Raw genomic sequence first — 17,872 nt, 5'->3', positions numbered from 1 at the left:
GGGTACCAATACGGTTTTCCCCAGCAGCGTGTCTTAGAGGTAAATCCTTGTACTGATTCCCTCATGATATCGAACATTGTATTCTTCGCGATATCCGATCCCTTGGGTATAATAATGTTTGTTGTTTGTGACATAGATGATGAGGAGCGAACATTGTAACCATGTTCTATACCAATTCTTTAAAGCAAAGTCTTTAAAGTTGGAGGCTAAGCTTCGTCATAGAGAAGAAGAACTATCTCGCGAGATGGAAATAAGTGAACTGAGGGTCGCCTGAAGGAAAAGGAGCGGCTGGGTAATGCCGAGGAGAGTCTCCGTTCGGAACTTGCTATAGTCCGCAACGAATTGGAGCAAGCTCGTAGAAATGTATCGTCCCTCACAGGTTCGTATTTTTTATTGGTCTTTTACTCCTCGTGATTCCCTATTTGTACTTTGGTGTTCTGTCTGTCTCCCCACCCTATCTTCAGTGGGTGGAGTCCCCGAGCTCATATGGCTTCGGAAAGAAAGGGAACGACAGAAATCCCGCATTGCAGAGTTGGTGGGTAAGTTGAAAAGCGAAGCCGTAAAGTGGAATGCTCGTGCTGATGAGCACAACGCCTTAGCAGCTGAGTGGCGTGAAAAGCGAACACTGATGGTTGATATGCAAAATAAGTACAATCATGACCGTCGTCTGTTTAATGGTACGCTGCTATGGACGCGTGACAACCTGCGTGATGCTCGAGGACATGCTTCGGACTTAGAGGCTAGAGTGCGCTTTTTGGAAGGAGAGTTACAACAGGCTCGTTCTTTCTTAGGCCCCGGGGTTAGGGATAGTATGCTGCATCTTTCCGAGGAAAGAGATAATGCTAGGGCTGAGGTTGGTGCTCTTAGTAAAGCCCTAGCAGCGTCTCGAGCTGATGTTGCTCGCCAAGTGGAATCTGAAAGAGATCTTGAAGTGAATGTGTATCGACTCCATAAAAGGATGGGGGAGATGAATGACGAAGTCAACCATCTTCGTCACTTGGATTCAATGAAGCAGGTAGACTTAGACGCGAGTCAATTTGCTCTTACGAACCTTCAAACGGATTATAAGAAACTATCCGACGAATATGACTTTCTTGATGAGGCTCGGGACGCAGTTGTTAATGAGTATGAAGAGGCTTCGGCTAATGTCGAAGGTATAACCTCGTTTTATCGAGTGTGATTCTGTTATTTCTTCGTTTTAACCCCTTGGTATTTCTTGTTTTCAGCACTCGAGGGACAGCTTCACGCAGCAAATGATGAGCTTAAAAAAACTCAATCTGCCTTAGTGCAGCAGGAAGGACAAGCCAACTATTTCAAAGGGTTGGCCGCGTCTCGTGAGGAAGCAGCAGATTGCCTCCAAAGAGGCGGAACGCCTATCTGCATTGTTTCTCAGGCCAACCAGCGGACCGCTGTTATCACTTATAAAGCTCGATGTCAGTTGGCTGAAGAGACCAACAAAGTCCTAGATAAGATTGAACTTGATCTTAAAGTCGAACATGGTCTTGTCAAGAATTATCCGCGTCGTCCCCTTCCCGCGCCCTTGCCTGGTTCTTCTGGGCCTTCTTCAGGTGGTAGCGTACCTTCATCTCGCAAGACAACCCTGTTGATGGAGCTGTATCGTCCAAGTAGATTTCTTTTATTAGTCATAGAAAGTTGATCCTTGTTGATTATATAATTTCGGATCATTTTTTGATGTGTTTCTGCTTTATCTTATTTGCTGAACTTGTAATCAACTCTTTATGAAATGGATCATCCTTTTGGCATACCTGCGTTATCAATTCATTTTATTTTAAGTATTGTGAAGTGTTAAACTAGAAATAACTTGCTTTGTAAAAAGTTGAGAGTGTTTGGGCGACACCGAAGGTAAATACCTTCGTGATCGTCTTGAGACCTGTCACCCCGCTGGCGAATCCTGGGCCAGAGGATTCCCAAACGGTGGGGGCCGAGGCAGCGTTCTAGGATATGGGATGCTTATTTGAAATATTTACATGCACCCATTCCGTCGACCCGCTGCCTTAAAATTGGTTGGGTATCTCTTTCTGGGTGCCTTCCCCCTGGTCTTACACTCATAGACACTGATAGGGGAGCCCTGAGAGATTGTAGATTAACTACTTTCCCCAATATTGTTAATTTATTATGTAATGTACATGCGTTCACCCAGCGGGCCTTTTGACCATTTCGTTTGCTTGAAGATTTCCCAAAAAGTTTGTTTGATTGATAGGTTGAGGCCTGCTACTCCTCGTCCAGAGATAGAAACATGTAAAGCGGTTACGCTGCCTTCTTCTTCTGGTATTCTTCACGCAGATGCAAAGCTGCGCTGCTCCTATGGGTAGTACGGTTTGAGCCATTTAGCATTCCAAGGGTGCCGGAGGACCTCGCCTTTCAGATTGCGAAGATAGTAGGAACCGTTTCCCGCAATGTCGTGTATTATAAAAGGTCCTCCCCATGTAGGTGCTAACTTTCCCCATTTCTTCTCTCGTTGATACTGCGGGATTGTTCTTAGCACATACTGCCCTTCTACAAAATTTCGAAGCTTAACCTTTTTTTGTACTCTCTCGCTAATCTCCGTTGATAATTTTCCATCTTTTGCAATGCTGCTTCCCTCTTTCTTCCAGGTCGTCCAGTCTCTCTAACATCATGTCTGTTGTGAGATTTTTCTCCCATGCTTCGGTCTTTGTGGTTGGCATGAGGATCTCTGTTGGGATGACTGCTTCAGCTCCATAAGTGAGGAGAAATGGGGACTCCCCAGTGGCAGATCTTCGTGTTGTCCTGTATGCCCATAATACATTGTGTAGTTTCACACCATCGCCCCTTGTGTTCGTCTAATTGCTTTTTGAGGATAAGGGCGAGGGTCTTGTTAGTAGCTTCCGCTTGTCCGTTGCTTTGAGGGTATATGGGGGTGGACTTGTTTTTCCTTATTTTGAAAGTGTCGAAGAGCATGTCTATGTTTTTCCCCTGTAATTGTTTACCATTATCGGACACGATTTCCGCTGGTATGCCGAACCTGCAAATAATGTTTTGGAATATGAAAGTAAACACGTCCACGTCTCTGATCCTGGCTAAGGCTTTGGCTTCCACCCATTTACTGAAGTAGTCCGTGGCTACTATCAAAAATCGTCTTTTCCCTGATCCTTCGATGAAAGGCCCAACGATATCTATGCCCCATTTTGCAAATGGCCACGGACTATCCACAGAATTCAACGTTGTTGCTGGTGCGTGTATCTTTTTGGCGAAACGCTGACATTCTTCACATCGTCGGGACATTCTTGCAGCATCTTGTATCATTGTGGGCCAGTAATATCCTTGCATTTTTGCTTTGTCGGCTAGTGATCTCATGCCGCTATGATTCCCTGCGTCACCATAATGGATGTCGTTTAGAATTCGATGCCCCTCTTTCCTGGATAAGCAACGTAGTAACGGTCCGAGGAAAGATTTCTTGTACAGGACCCCATCCCGAAGATCATATCTTCCTACTTTGGAGAGTATTTTCCTGGTTTTTTATCCGCGGGTAAGGTTCCATCCTTGAGAAACGCATGGATCATCATTCTCCAATCATCTTCGTTGTGAAATCTTCGTCTTGATTTGCTCTTGACAGGATATCTTCTTCGTCAAAATCGTTACGGATGTCTTCTCCCACCTGATCTTCGATATTTTCTTCCACTGTATCTTGATTTGTAGCAAAGGAAAATTGTGATGCAATCGAAGGCTCGTATACCCTTGTTATTTTGATAGCTTCGATATCTTGTCCTTCAGCATGGATGATATATATGCTAGGGCATCCGCGTGCCTGAGATCCCTTCTGCATAAGTGCCGGAACTTGATGTTCGGAATTTGTGATGCCAATGTTTGGACCAAGGCCATGTAAGCTGAGAGGGTGTCGTCGTACACATTGTATTCGAGCCCTATTTGTCGTATGACAAGCTGCGAATCACTTGTCAGTCTTACATCAGTTACCCCCATCTCTATTATCAAGCGGAGGGCATGTACGACTGCCTCGTATTCGACGATGTTGTTAGTATGCTCTTTGAATTCTAACCTGAGTGCCTGTACGATCCTTTCTCCAGTTGGGGTGGTGATGACAATGCCTATTCCTGCCCCTTCCTTATTTTTGGAACCATCAACGAAGACTTCCCATTGTCTTTGACTCGCGGGTTCGAGGACATCAACTGGATCCTTGCTTTCCTCGTCGGCTTCTGGTATTCCCCTAATCTCTTCATCGTTGTCCAGGGGGAGGTCTGCTAAGAAATCCGCCAATACTTGGGATTTTTGGGAATGTTGAATTTCATGAATGATGTTGAATTGGTCCAGGTGGGTGTTCCACTTGGCTATTCTACCTACTTTTCCCGCGCTTTTGAGGACTGCTTCCAGTGGTGCTTTGCATGGGACGCGGATGAAGTGAGTTAGGAAATAGGTTCTCAGCTTTTGAGTAGCCCATACTAATGCCAGGATGAGTTGTTCGATCTTCGTGTAATTCCTTTCCGCAGAATTGAGGGTCTTGCTGACATAATAGATAGGTTGTTCTATCTTCGTATTGGTTTTGACCAACACTGCGCTAACTGCGTCTTCTGTCGTTGCTATGTACAATGCCAAAACCTCATCAGGATCAGGCTTCTGTAGGATTGGAATTGAAGCCAGGTATTCCTTGATTCTTTGGAAGGCTTCTTCGCATTTTGCGGTCCATTCAAACTTACTCCCTTTTTTGAGAATATTGAAAAAATGTTTGCATTTGTCCGAGGATCGGGCAATAAATCTGCCCAAGGCTGCTAAGGATCCATTGAGCTTTTGCACTTCTTTTAATTTCTTCGGAGATGGCATTTCCACTATGGCCTGATCTTCGCGGGGTCTACCTCAATACCCCTTTTTGTTACCAGATATCCGAGAAATTTCCCTGAGGTGACACCGAAGGTGCATTTTTCTGGATTTACTTTCATGTAATGTTTCCTCATTGGTTCGAAAATATATCTCAGGTCCTGGTGGTGATCTTTGCGCAGCCTACTTTTTACGAACATGTCATCAACGTAGACTTCTAGGGTACTACCAATCCATGACTTGAAGATAGCATCGACCATTCTCTGGTAAGTTGCCCCTGCGTTTCGAAGTCCAAAGGGCATTCTAGTGTAGTAATAAAGGCCATGTGGAGTGTAAAATGTTGTGTGTTGTTGATCTTATTCTGCCAGGGCTACTTGGTTGTTATACAATTTAGTATTATACATGTTTTCCTTTGATAAGGAGGATTATTATACTATTTAGTTGTGTTGGGTTGTAATTTTCCTTTGATATTTGATATTCTTTTTTTTTTTCAATCGAAAGAGAAGATTTTATTGGAGAGAAGAATGTACAACAAAACTACCGGCAATAGCATGGGAAAAGAAAGGAAAAAATTACATGAATATGGTTTCCCAGGTATTATGAATTGCATTTGAAAAATTTAGATGAACTCTCTTACCCGCCGCAACAGCCCAGCTAAGTACCAAAAATTTGATATCAATGATCACGTATAGATTAGTCTTGAAGATGTAGTCAGTTTCAAAGGTTCTGCAATTCCTTTCTCGCCAGATAACCCAAATAATTGTTGCCAGAATCATACCTCAGATCAAGTTATCTGAGTTAGAGAAGAAATTCTTACCCCAACCCTGAGCTAAAGTCAAAAAAGAGTTGGGAAAGATCCATGCCCAAGCTCCACCAGGTGAAAGAGAATGCCAGATTCTGCTAATAACAATTTTACAGTGTATGGACAAGTGCTCTTGGGATTCTTCAGAGTTACCGCAAAGAATGCAGGAGTTTTGGATTGCCATTCCCTTATTATTTAGTCTGTCGATTGTATTAAGCTTTCCATACACCAAACACCATACTAAAAACTTAATTTTTGGTGGTATTTCATGTTTCCATATAAAAGAAGCTGGGAAGTATTATACACCATCATCTGTAACCAGCTGAGCATAAAGAGTTTTAATACTGAAAGTACCTGAAATATGCAAAGTCCAACATCTAGTGTTTGAAAGAGCATCTAGAACCGGAGGATTATCACCAACAATCAAAAGAAGATTAGTGAAATCCAAAGCTTCTCTAAGATAAAACTATTTTGAAATTAAAACTCCAACTACCGTTTTTTGTGACCATGTTAGCGACTCTAACATGTTTATCTCTACAAATTATGTAAAGGATAGGGAAAGTAGAATCCAAAGAAGGTGAACCAATCCAAAACCATTCCAAAATAAATTTGCCTGCCAGAGTGAAGGATCAATGTAGAGTTGGCTGAGATTAACTCATTAGTATCAGCAATTGCTCGCCAACATGATACTCCATAAGGTGATTTTATTTTTTCTGGAATCCAAAAAGAAAATTCAATACCATACTTGTCTGAAATTATTTGTACCATAATCTATTCTTTTCCACTCCATATCTCCAGCACCATTTAGCTAGCATAACAAGATTCATAATTTGAAGATTGTATACTCCTAAACCTCCTCTAGATATAGGTTCCATAACCATATTCCACTGAATAAGATGAGTGTTAGAGCTCTGCTCGGTTGAACTCGCAAGCATTTCTATCTCAAGATTGTTTGTAAAGTTTAGTTGCCAAAACTATAAGTCTTGATTTCTAGTCTACTTATAGCTAAGTCTAGGATTATGATAGAAAGTGTAGTTGAGCATTATCCTTCACGGAGTTCATCGATTGAAGACGAAGAACTACTAAGGGAAGCTTGTGGAACTTTATCAACAAAAGGTATGTGGAAACCTGAACTCATCTATCACTCAAAAGTCTATCTACTCTATCTCCTATTCGAGACAAAAGTCATATATCTATATAGACTTCGATTATACACATTTGATATTTCAAGATGAATTTAACTCTCTTACATATTTCTCGATATATGTGTTGGTAAGCTTTGAAAAAGTGGGGGTACAACAACCTCACCCAATATTTCGCTTAGCAATCTGTATGGACTAACTCCAATACACTTTTAAGAGAATCAACTAGACAGTCAGACTCAATCTTAATAAAAAGTATATCAAAGAGGTATATCTCAATTTCTCGATTCAATCCCCACTCAAACAAATAGAAATCTGCGAGCCTGATTGAATACAAGAGAAATAACTTGAACGGTACCAAAGACCAATGTTCAAGGATCAATCAATTTCAATCAACAACCAAAGGTTGGATTTACCAATTGATTGATTCAATGCACAACCTGTGATATTTCAATTATATAACAAAATATAATGCGGAAAAGAAATAACACAGACACCAGAAGTTTTGTTAACGAGGAAACCGCAAAGGCACAAAAGCCCCGGGACCTAGTCCAGATTGTACACACACTGTATTAAGCCGCTACAGACACTATCCTACTACAAACTAACTTCGGTATGGACTGTAGTTGAACCCCAATCAATCTCACACTGATCCAAGGTACAGTTGCGCTTCTTACGTCTCTGATCCCAGCAGGATACTACGCACTTGATTCCCTTAGTTGATCTCACACACAACTAAGAGTTACTATGATCCAAAGTCGAAGACTTTAATAAACAAATCTGTCTCACACAGAAAAGTCTATAGGAATAGATAAATCTGTCTCCCACAGAAATACCTATGAGTTTTGTTCCGTCTTTTGATAAATCAAGGTGAACAATCAAGGTGAACAAGACCCAATTGATATACCGGACTTATATTCCCAAAGAACAACCTAGAAATATCAATCTCCTCACAATAATCTTAATCGACTAGCGAAACAAGATATTGTGGAATCACAAATGATGAGACGAAGGTGTTTGTGACCACATTTCTATCTTGCCTATCGGAGAAATTAATCTCAAGCCAATCCTACGATTGTACTCAAATACGATAGAAACAGCAAGATCAGATCACGCAACTACAAAGAAAATAGTTGGGTCTAGCTTCACAATCCCAATGAAGTCTTCAAGTCGTTAACCTATAGGATTTCCTGAAAAACCTAAGGTTAAAGGAGAATCGAATCTAGCTTATACAACTAGTATCACACAGAAGGTATGGGGATTAGGTTTCCCAGTTGCTAGAGTTCTCCTTTATATAGTCTCCAAATCAAGGTTTGCAATCTAAGTTACCTTGGTAACAAAGCATTTAATATTCATTGTTAGATGAAAACCTGACTAGATTCAATCTAATATCTTTCAACCGTTAGATCGAACTTAGCTTGTCATACACAAATGAAATGTAACTTCATTTAGGTTTAAGTAACCGTACCTAAACGTGTACACTTAGTTGGTTCAACAATAACTAACCAATGGTTAGCCATATGAGACTTTCATATCAACCTTATTCATCTTTACCATAACTAGTTCAAATGACTCAAATGAACTAGTTAGAGAGTTTCCAATTGCTTAGATCTCATAAAGGTATACAAGACACAATTGAAGTAAAAAAGATTTTGATTCACTCGAATCGATTCATGAACATTATAGCCACGGTATGCAAAGATTGCATTCCTTAATATATAAATGTCTTAGTTCACGAATACACCGTTTTTAGAAAATAACCCACTTAAGTACGCATACGGGTACACATACTTAAGTACCCGGATCGAGCTTGTTTTTGGTTCACAAACTCCAACAGAAATTCACGGAATGTGAACTTCCGACAGTACGCGTACAGGTACGCGGACTTGGTTTCGGTCATCCTAAACCAGTAAAGTACGCATACTTTGGTTCAAGGATTTTGGACTTACACAAGTATGAGTTCACATACAATGTTTATATTTATTCAAGGTTATATATTCTAAAGTCCCATTTCAACCATTGAAACATTCTTAGAGGATGTTATATAGTTGTTATTAACAAACTATTTTTCATCAAAGCGATTTTCAAGTTATTGAAATACAACATGACTTTCGTCACGAGTAAAGATGAACTTGGCCAAAGCGAAAGCTTACGAACACATATTTCGAAAAAGAGATAAGCGAGATAAACTTGGCTCGAAATAGCAAATGTGTATAATCGAAGTCTATATAGCAATAAGACTTTTGTCTCAAGATAGGAGATAGAATAGATTGACTTTTGAGTGATAGATAAGTTCAAGTCTCCACATACCTTTTTGTCGATGAAGTTCCACCAGTTCCTTGAGTAGTTCTTCGTCTTTGCATGATGAACGATGTGGAGTCTAGAGCTCAACTACACTTACTATCCTAGTCCGAGACTTAGCTATAAGTAGACTAGAAATCAAGACTTATAGTTTTTGCAATTAAACTTGACAAACAAGCTTGAGATAGCAACGCTTGCGAGTTCGACCGAGCAGTGCTCAAACAATCTCCCCCTTTGTCAATTTTAGTGACAAACCTATCAATACATATGGAATACAAAATAAATACACTTTGCAGCTTCTCATCCACATGCTTGATCTCCTTGGTTCTTCAACATTACTCGAAATCTTCGTCACTTCCAAGTACTCCAATGATTCCAAAGGTATTCAATTCAACATCATCGTTGTCGAAGATCCGTAGCCATAACAATGAGAAAACAATAGCTCCCAATCATTGTCACACAGTGTCATAGTATTATTACACAATATCAAAGATCAATTGTATCACAACTTCGACAACAATACTATGGTGATATGTATCACTCCCTCTTAGTCAATACTTTATCTCACATGAAATTCACTCCCCCTTACATAATGATCCGAAAACCATATGTATTTGTAGTGTGAACTACACATTAATTCTCCTCCTTTTTGTCAATAAAATTGGCAAAGGTATGAAAACTAGTAGGATCCTAACGAAATTTCCATAGAGATACTTCATGACCAAAAGAAAGTACATATCAACTTTTTAGATGCAATCATATAGTCGAAACTAAATGCATTCATCAAGGAGTTTATAAAGATACAAGATAACCCCTGTAATATTCCACAACCGCACTCGCCAAAAAGATTTGGCAATTAAGCACAAGTTCAATTAAGTACTCTCCTCCATTAAATGTCATTCCCGAAAGAACAACAAGAGAGACCTTACTTTCACAAGAAAAGAAGGATTTCTTTGGACATTAACAAATCACATAAGAATATGAATTTGTATCCAAAATCTCAATTAAATTAACCACAAGAGAACCTGAAAAGACGAGGGTACCCAAATGTACCTCAATATAAAACTTTTCCACCTATAAGTCCTTTCTCCGAAAGTGATTGTCTATGGACTGAGTTGAGACAATACAAAAAATCGGTTCACACTTCATGCGATCGTCTATGGATACGAGATCGAGACAATACGACAACAACATAACTTGTGTGATTGACTACGGATACAAGATCGAGACAATACGAAAACAAAGTATGATTACTTGATAATAGGTTCGGACTTAACCAAACATTATAGGATTGCTATCAAGTAATTAGGAATTAACATTTGTGTATTTTACTTCTAATTATAATAAATCAATTATAATTGCGGAAATAGAAAAGTAAAAGACACGACAAGATTTGTTAACGAGGAAACCATAAATGCAGAAAAACCCCGGGACCTTATCCAGAATTGAATACTCTCAGAATTAAGGCGTTATATAAAATCTAAACCAACTTCGTATAGTTGAGACCAAGCAACTAAACATATAGTTCACCTAGTTCCCTCAGTATCCCTGCGCCTCCAACTTGCAATGAGTCACGCACTTGGAACAATTTCTTTGGTTCGTATTCCAAAAAGTAATGGAACAAAAAATCTGTTCGGTAACAACTCTTTCCAAATAACGTGATATGAGTTTGACAAAAGGCTCTTCCGTTTAACCAATAAACTCCTTTGTCGGGTTCTTAGATCAATCTATTTAACAACTACCAAAGTAATTGTTTAGACTATGCAATCAATACTATGAATCACAAAGAAATGTATTGATGCCTATCTACGCAACTAATCAATCCAATCTATCAAAAGATAAACCGATTATAGTTGGATCCCCAGCCGATCAAGTTTTGTGTACACCAAAGATTATGAACTCAAATAAGAAATCTTCTTTGTCTTCAAATCTTCTTAGATCTTCAATAAACACCTGCACACAAACAACTTGAATCTCTTGTGATCAATCACACACAGAACGGAGTCTGTTAACGATGGATTATCACAAGACTTCTTTAGGTCTATAAACAGTCTAAAGATCCTCGTTGATACTTCGATCTAGTTTGAGTGAATCTTATATCAGAAGAGAAGATTCTCAAGCATAAACAAACTAGGTGAAATCAAAGTTCAACAACCGTTAGTCAATCAAATCAATCAAAAACTAATAATAAACTGCAACTATCTAGTTTCCCACCAACGGTACTCGTAGAGCTTCTCAATCCCAAAGAAGTCTTTAAAACGAGCGGTCGTAAGAGATTTCTCCTAATTAGGGTACTTTCCTCTCCGAATAGACGGCTCCACCAGTAACAACACAACTAGGTAGTTATGCTGGCTCTGAGGATTAGTTTTCTCAAAATGCAAACTTCAATATTTATAGACCAAGGAAGTTTGGACACCAAGGAATTTCCAAAACCTAATATTCTCAAAGATATGCAATAAATCCAAAATCGGTTTTCATAATTCCTGGAAATGCTCTGTCCAAATATTGACCGAAATATCAGAAAAAAATCTCCAATTAGTAAATGCACATTACCAATTTTTATTTTCTAAAGATATGCATTTAATTTCTGGAAATTAAAAGTATATAAAATTAAAAACCTTAATTAAAAGATTCTCAATTTATTTCGATCCGGGATTCTCCTTTAGCTATTAAGGAATATCTTTGAACAATAATAGATAAGAATCACTGCACATGTTCAAAGTATGTCGACATCTTTACTTTGTAAATCCTTTTTCATATTTACAATCTTGGAACCGATTTTCCACACTTCCAAACAAGTTTAGAATTAGTTCATCTGATTTTCAAGAACTATGTGATTGATCAAAAACATTCAATCACCATTCATGGGTTTAATGGTTCTACCAAACACAAAGTTCGAATCTACCTCCAAGTGGCTGCTAGGACCGGTTACACTAGTTTCCATAAAATGGCTAACTAAGTATCAGGATCGGTTACCACTATCTCATGGTATTACTTGTGATCGGTTGCACAAGTTATAGGATCGGTTAAACCAATTACTAAAACTTGTTAACCTACTACAAGGATCAATTAAACATATTGTGATTAGTCCCACCAAGTTATAAGATCGGTTACCCAATGACTAGGAATGGTCACACCAATTACAAATATCGATCATACCATCTCAGGTGTTTACTTAAAATTGGTTTCATTAATAAAATTCATACTGATACATAAGTCAGGCATTGTGAATAGTTTTACCAAGATACATAGACAATTTATGAGCGGTTATACTAAACACACATATTGGTAATCCAAACATTTGCAATGAATAACAATACCAATAAGCCTAGTGATTTCCCTTTCGATTCACAAAACAAGTTTATAAATTGTACTTCCTTTAAACGAATGTAAAACATTGTTTCCTGGGACGAAATCTTCGTCCATACCCATACATAATCATAATAACATTCATACGATTATGTCGATGTCTTATATACGAAGTTTAAAAGATAGGTGTTATACTTCGTATTATAATTCCTTAATACTACGTCTAACTAGAGTCTAATCATTCACAGCTTAGTAATTATGTTTTCAATATAGCACGACTTGAAAGATATGTTAGGAATGAATCAGTTCAAGTCAAAATATTACTAACCTCAATAGGAAGGATGATATCGTCTATGTAGCTCTTTACTTCTTCACATTCTTCAAGTCTTCGAGTAATACTTGTAAGTCTCGTATCCTAATAACTTTCTAGCTAACCTATATGAAGTTGACTCTAGTAAATAATCAAGCGACTCTTTAAATGAATTTTGGTTCACTAAAATATGACAACCAAACTTGACATACCAATGCTTGGTGGGTTCAACCGAGCAATGCTCTAACAATCTCCCCCTTTGTCAATTTTAGTGACAAAACTCTTACATCATATGGATAAACAAATTACAAGAATTCATTATACATACTCTTGATTCCAAGTTTCAACAACACAATAACCTGCATATATTCAATCCATAAATGTCGTTGTTGACATTATAATAACAAAGCTAATACTCCCCCTAAAGGTGAGATAGGTAGATTTTCAATCTGCACATCTTTTTTATTTCCTCTTGTAGTCCATATAACTACAAATCATCATATGATATGTTTCTCCCCCTTAGTCAATGATTTACTCTTTCGTTAGATATAACGTTTTAGCACCATTGTCCTTTCCTTAGTGAATCACATCACTTGTTTACTCCATATATTTCTCCCCCTTTTTGTCACAAAATGACAAAGGTACGAGCAAATAAAGACACACCGAAAGGATCTTACAAATATAAAATACTTGCATAACCTACAAGAGTTAAGTACAAAGGTTTCACATACCATTTTAGATTCTGAAGCAATTTTCCCAAATAGTTTAGCAAATTAAAAATTGACTAAGCATCTTAGTTCTTTTGCTAAACCGATTGTACAAATACAATCGCTTGTTTGATAAGACCAAAATAAAGATCAGAATTAACTCTATTTTTCTCATCAGGTTCTAATTATTCGAACAATAACTTAGAACTTTCACTTTAAACAAGAAAAGTACTAGGTTAGTTAACTACTATTTCTTGTTAAGGCATTCGGTTAGACTTGAATAACCGAATCCTCCACTTTGATAAGTCTAACTAAGATCAAAATTAACTTAGTTTCTCTTATCCGGAATCGAATTGGACTAAACAAATGATCCCGATTTTTTTTGTTAAGCCATAAACAATTCATACAAACCAAATAAATCAACTTGCATAATTATTTATCTTAACCGGAAGCAATTGAAACAAACATAGACATTAAAGCACCGCAATTGCACCGAAATTTCGTTAAGTCTAAACAATTGATACCAAACAATAAAGCAAGATAACAATAGTTTTTCTTATCCGGAAACAATTGAATCACACACACATCCATACACACAAAAAAAATGGAATAAACATCAATTGTACCGAAAGTTTTTTAAGCAAAAGCAAAATATATGTAATAAAATTAGGCTTTTCTTAAACAGGAAAACGATTAACTAACAAATTCGTTACCTCAAGTTCCGCATCCTCTTCTCCTTTTCTTCGCATCTTTCTGGGAGGAATATTATTGTGTTGTCATCCTATCGCAAGAACAAAAGAACAACAACAACAACAACAACAACCATTACCATAGAAAGGTTGAAATCGGTTTTAACTAATGCAAGCAAAAGTTAAAAACCCGAAACACATGTGCTTTTATGCTAAACCAAAAGCGATTCAACATATTGTGACTTTTTCACACATGAGTTTCAATCGGAACCCCTTATCATCCTTTGATAAAGCCTACCGACATGGGCTAGAACTCAATACCGCTAAATCAAAAAGTCACCCAAACCATAAGGGTTCGCACAATATGAGATCGAATATTAAGGTTATGAAAACCGAAGTCAAACATCCGATAAACACATAGCGATAATATAAAGCATTCAAGCACATGCTATGTAAACGAAAAACTATCACAAGAAAAATTATAAAATAATAATTTTATTCATAAATAATAGATAATTTTATTCAAAATAGACCTTATACAATTATTGAAAGAAATCAAAAACTGATGTTTATTTTCCTTGACTTAATCGCGAGTCTTGTGAAGCTCGCTTTCGAATATTGGATTCAAATTCTTCTGAGCACTTTCTTTACCAGTAGAGGTTTTGACCATCTCAAGTAGTTGAGAATGAAGATACGCTAGTACTTCTTTTGAATCCTTTATCATTAGCCCATGATGTCTAATACAACTTTTAACCGTAAGAATCTGTCTTCTCAGAGAATCTTGAAGATTATCAGATTGTGAGACATCTTGAGTTTCGTTTATGACTGATGCACAAAGTGCTAAATCATCAAGAGATGATCCCTCTTTTACTGATTTCTCAATTGATGCAAGATGTCTTCTTCCAGACAAGAAAAACATATATAAATATATAATAGGAGAAAATCAAATGGTAATATAATTTGATTTATGGAAACCAAATATATTTAACCCAAATGTAAAAGATACCGATTATTGTTACCTGATGTACAATTGTGTACATTCTGCCCAGTTTTATGCCTCCTCACAAATAGAATTTTGGAAAAACAAGTGAGGATGTACTTTTCAACACAATCGTCGTGTGTTGTGGTGAGGATTAATCTCACCAGAGCCAACAAAGACATCCTTAGGATGTGAAAATACAGAGGTCTAACAACCACACCCAACAATTTGTTTGGCAATCTGAGAGGACTTACTCTAATACACTTTCTAGAGAAACAACTAGAAAGTCAGACTCAATCTAGAATAAAGTATATCAATGAGTTTAATATCTCTAACTCTTAATTCAATCTGCAATCAACAAATAGAAATATGCGAGCCCGATTGAATAAGAGGAGTAACTTGAACGGTACCAAATACCAATGTTCAAGTGCCAATCAATGTAAATCAACAACCCAAGGTCGGATATTCTAATTTACTGATCTTAACGCACAACCTGTGATATTTCAATTATATAACAAAATATAATGCGGAAAAGAAATAACACAGACACCAGAATTTTGTTAACGAGGAAATCGCAAATGCAGGAAAACCCCGGGACCTAGTCCAGATTGAACACCACACTGTATTAAGCCGCTACATACACTAGCTTCGGAATGGACTGTAGTTGAACCCTAATCAATCTCACACTGATTCAAGGTACAGTTGTGCTCCTTACGTTTCTGATCCCAGCAGGATACTACGCACTTGATTCCCTTAGTTTATCTCACCCACAACCAAGAGTTGCTACGACCCAAAGTCGAAGACTTGATAGACAAATCTGTCTCACATAGAAAAGTCTATAGGATTGAACAAATCTGTCTCCCACAAAAATACCCAAGAGTTTTTGTTCCGTCTTTTGATAAATCAAAGTGAACAGGAACAATTGATAAACCGGACTTATATTCCCGAAGAACAACCTAGTATTATCAATCACCTCACAATAAACTTAATCGACTAGCGAAACAAGTTATTGTGGAATCACAAACGATGAGACGAAGGTGTTTGTGATTACTTTTGTATCTTGCCTATCGGAGATATAAAATCTCGAGCCAATTATTTTAATTGTACTCAACATGATAGAAATGGCAAGATCAGACGCAACTATAAAGATAATAGTTGGGTCTGGCTTCACAATCCCAATGAAGTCTTCAAGTCGTTAACCTACAGGGTATCGAGAAAAAACCTAAGGTTAAAGGAGAATCGACTCTAGTTATGCAACTAGTAACACACACGAGGTGTGGGGATTAGGTTTCCCAGTTGCTAGAGTTCTCCTTTATATATTTTTCAAATCAGGGTTTGCAATCAAAGTTACCTTGGTAACAAAGCATTCAATAATCATCGTTAGATGAAAAACCTGATTCAACCAAGCTAATATCTTTCAACCGTTAGATCGAACTTAGATTGTTACACATAAATGAAATGTATCCTCATTTAGGTTTATGTAACCGTACCTAAACGTGTACACCAGGTTGGTTCACAAATAGCTAACCGAGGTTAGCCATATGATTACTCTCATATCAACCTTATTCATCTTAACCATAACTAGTTCAAATGACTCAAATGAAACTAGTTAAATAGTTGTTCAAATGTTATAGAAAACACAATATAACCCAAATCGGTTTGATTCACTTGAATCAATCATGAACATTATAGCCACGGTTTCCAAAGATTGCATTCCTTATGATTTAAAGGTTTAAATCCATGAACTGACCGATTTGACGAAGTAACCAGCTTAAGTATGTGTATGGGTATGCGTACTTAAGCAACCAGATTTGAGTTTGTTAAGTTTCCAAACTCAGCAGAAATTTTCGGTTCGAAAACTTTCACCGACATGCATACGGGTACGCATACTTAAGGTGACTAGTTTAGGAGTTTGTAATTCCCAAACTCGGCAGATATTTTCGGTTCGAAAACTTCCGCCAGTATGTGTACGGGTACGCATACTTATCTTGTCTCCTTCACCGATTTGGTATACACACATATGCATATACTTGGTTCCCGGTTTGTGGATTTATACACTAATGTGCGAACACACTATATATGCTTATATCCGAACGAGGTTACATTCTCAACTATTTACTTCAATCATTGAAACATTCTTCTATAATGACAATAGCCGTTTTCATACACTATTAGCATCAAAGCAATTTTCAAGATATTGAAATAATCATTATCGAAACATTCCAAGCCTACATCAAATGATTGTATTACACAAACCATGTAAGATGTTACTCGTCAATTTTCTCATGATATAAGATGAATTTGGTCGAAGTGAAGCTTACTAACACATATTTCGAGAAATATGTAAGCGAGATATACTCAGCTCGAAATCTCAAATGTGTATAGAGAAAACTATATCGTAACACGACTTATGCCTCAATGTAGGAGATAGTAGAAATAGACTTTCCAAGTGATAGATGAGTTCAAGTATCCACATACCTTTTGTCTAAGAAGTTCCACAAGATCCCCGTAGTAGTTCTTCGTCTTCAAGAGATGAACGTCGAGAGATATCAATGGAGAGGTTGCGACAAATTCGCTCAATCAAGCAAGGGTAGCCTAACTTCTTTTTGGAAGATGTGATAGCTAACATTTGATAAATAATAAATCCACAAATGTCAATACCTATGGTTTCCATTACAAGGAAATAGACAAATTCCGCAAACTCACGACTCCAACGAGAATTCTCAACCGTGGAGGGACAAAGATTAGATACACCAAGTTTTCCAAAGGATTTCAAAGTAAAATCTAGATGATTAGTAGGAAATTTTCCTTCATTCCGCACAAC

Source organism: Papaver somniferum, unplaced genomic scaffold (genome assembly GCF_003573695.1).
Source record: "Papaver somniferum cultivar HN1 unplaced genomic scaffold, ASM357369v1 unplaced-scaffold_128, whole genome shotgun sequence".
Lineage (NCBI taxonomy): Eukaryota > Viridiplantae > Streptophyta > Magnoliopsida > Ranunculales > Papaveraceae > Papaver > Papaver somniferum.
The sequence above is the reverse complement of the archived record's forward strand: the minus strand, read 5'-3'. Positions refer to the sequence as shown.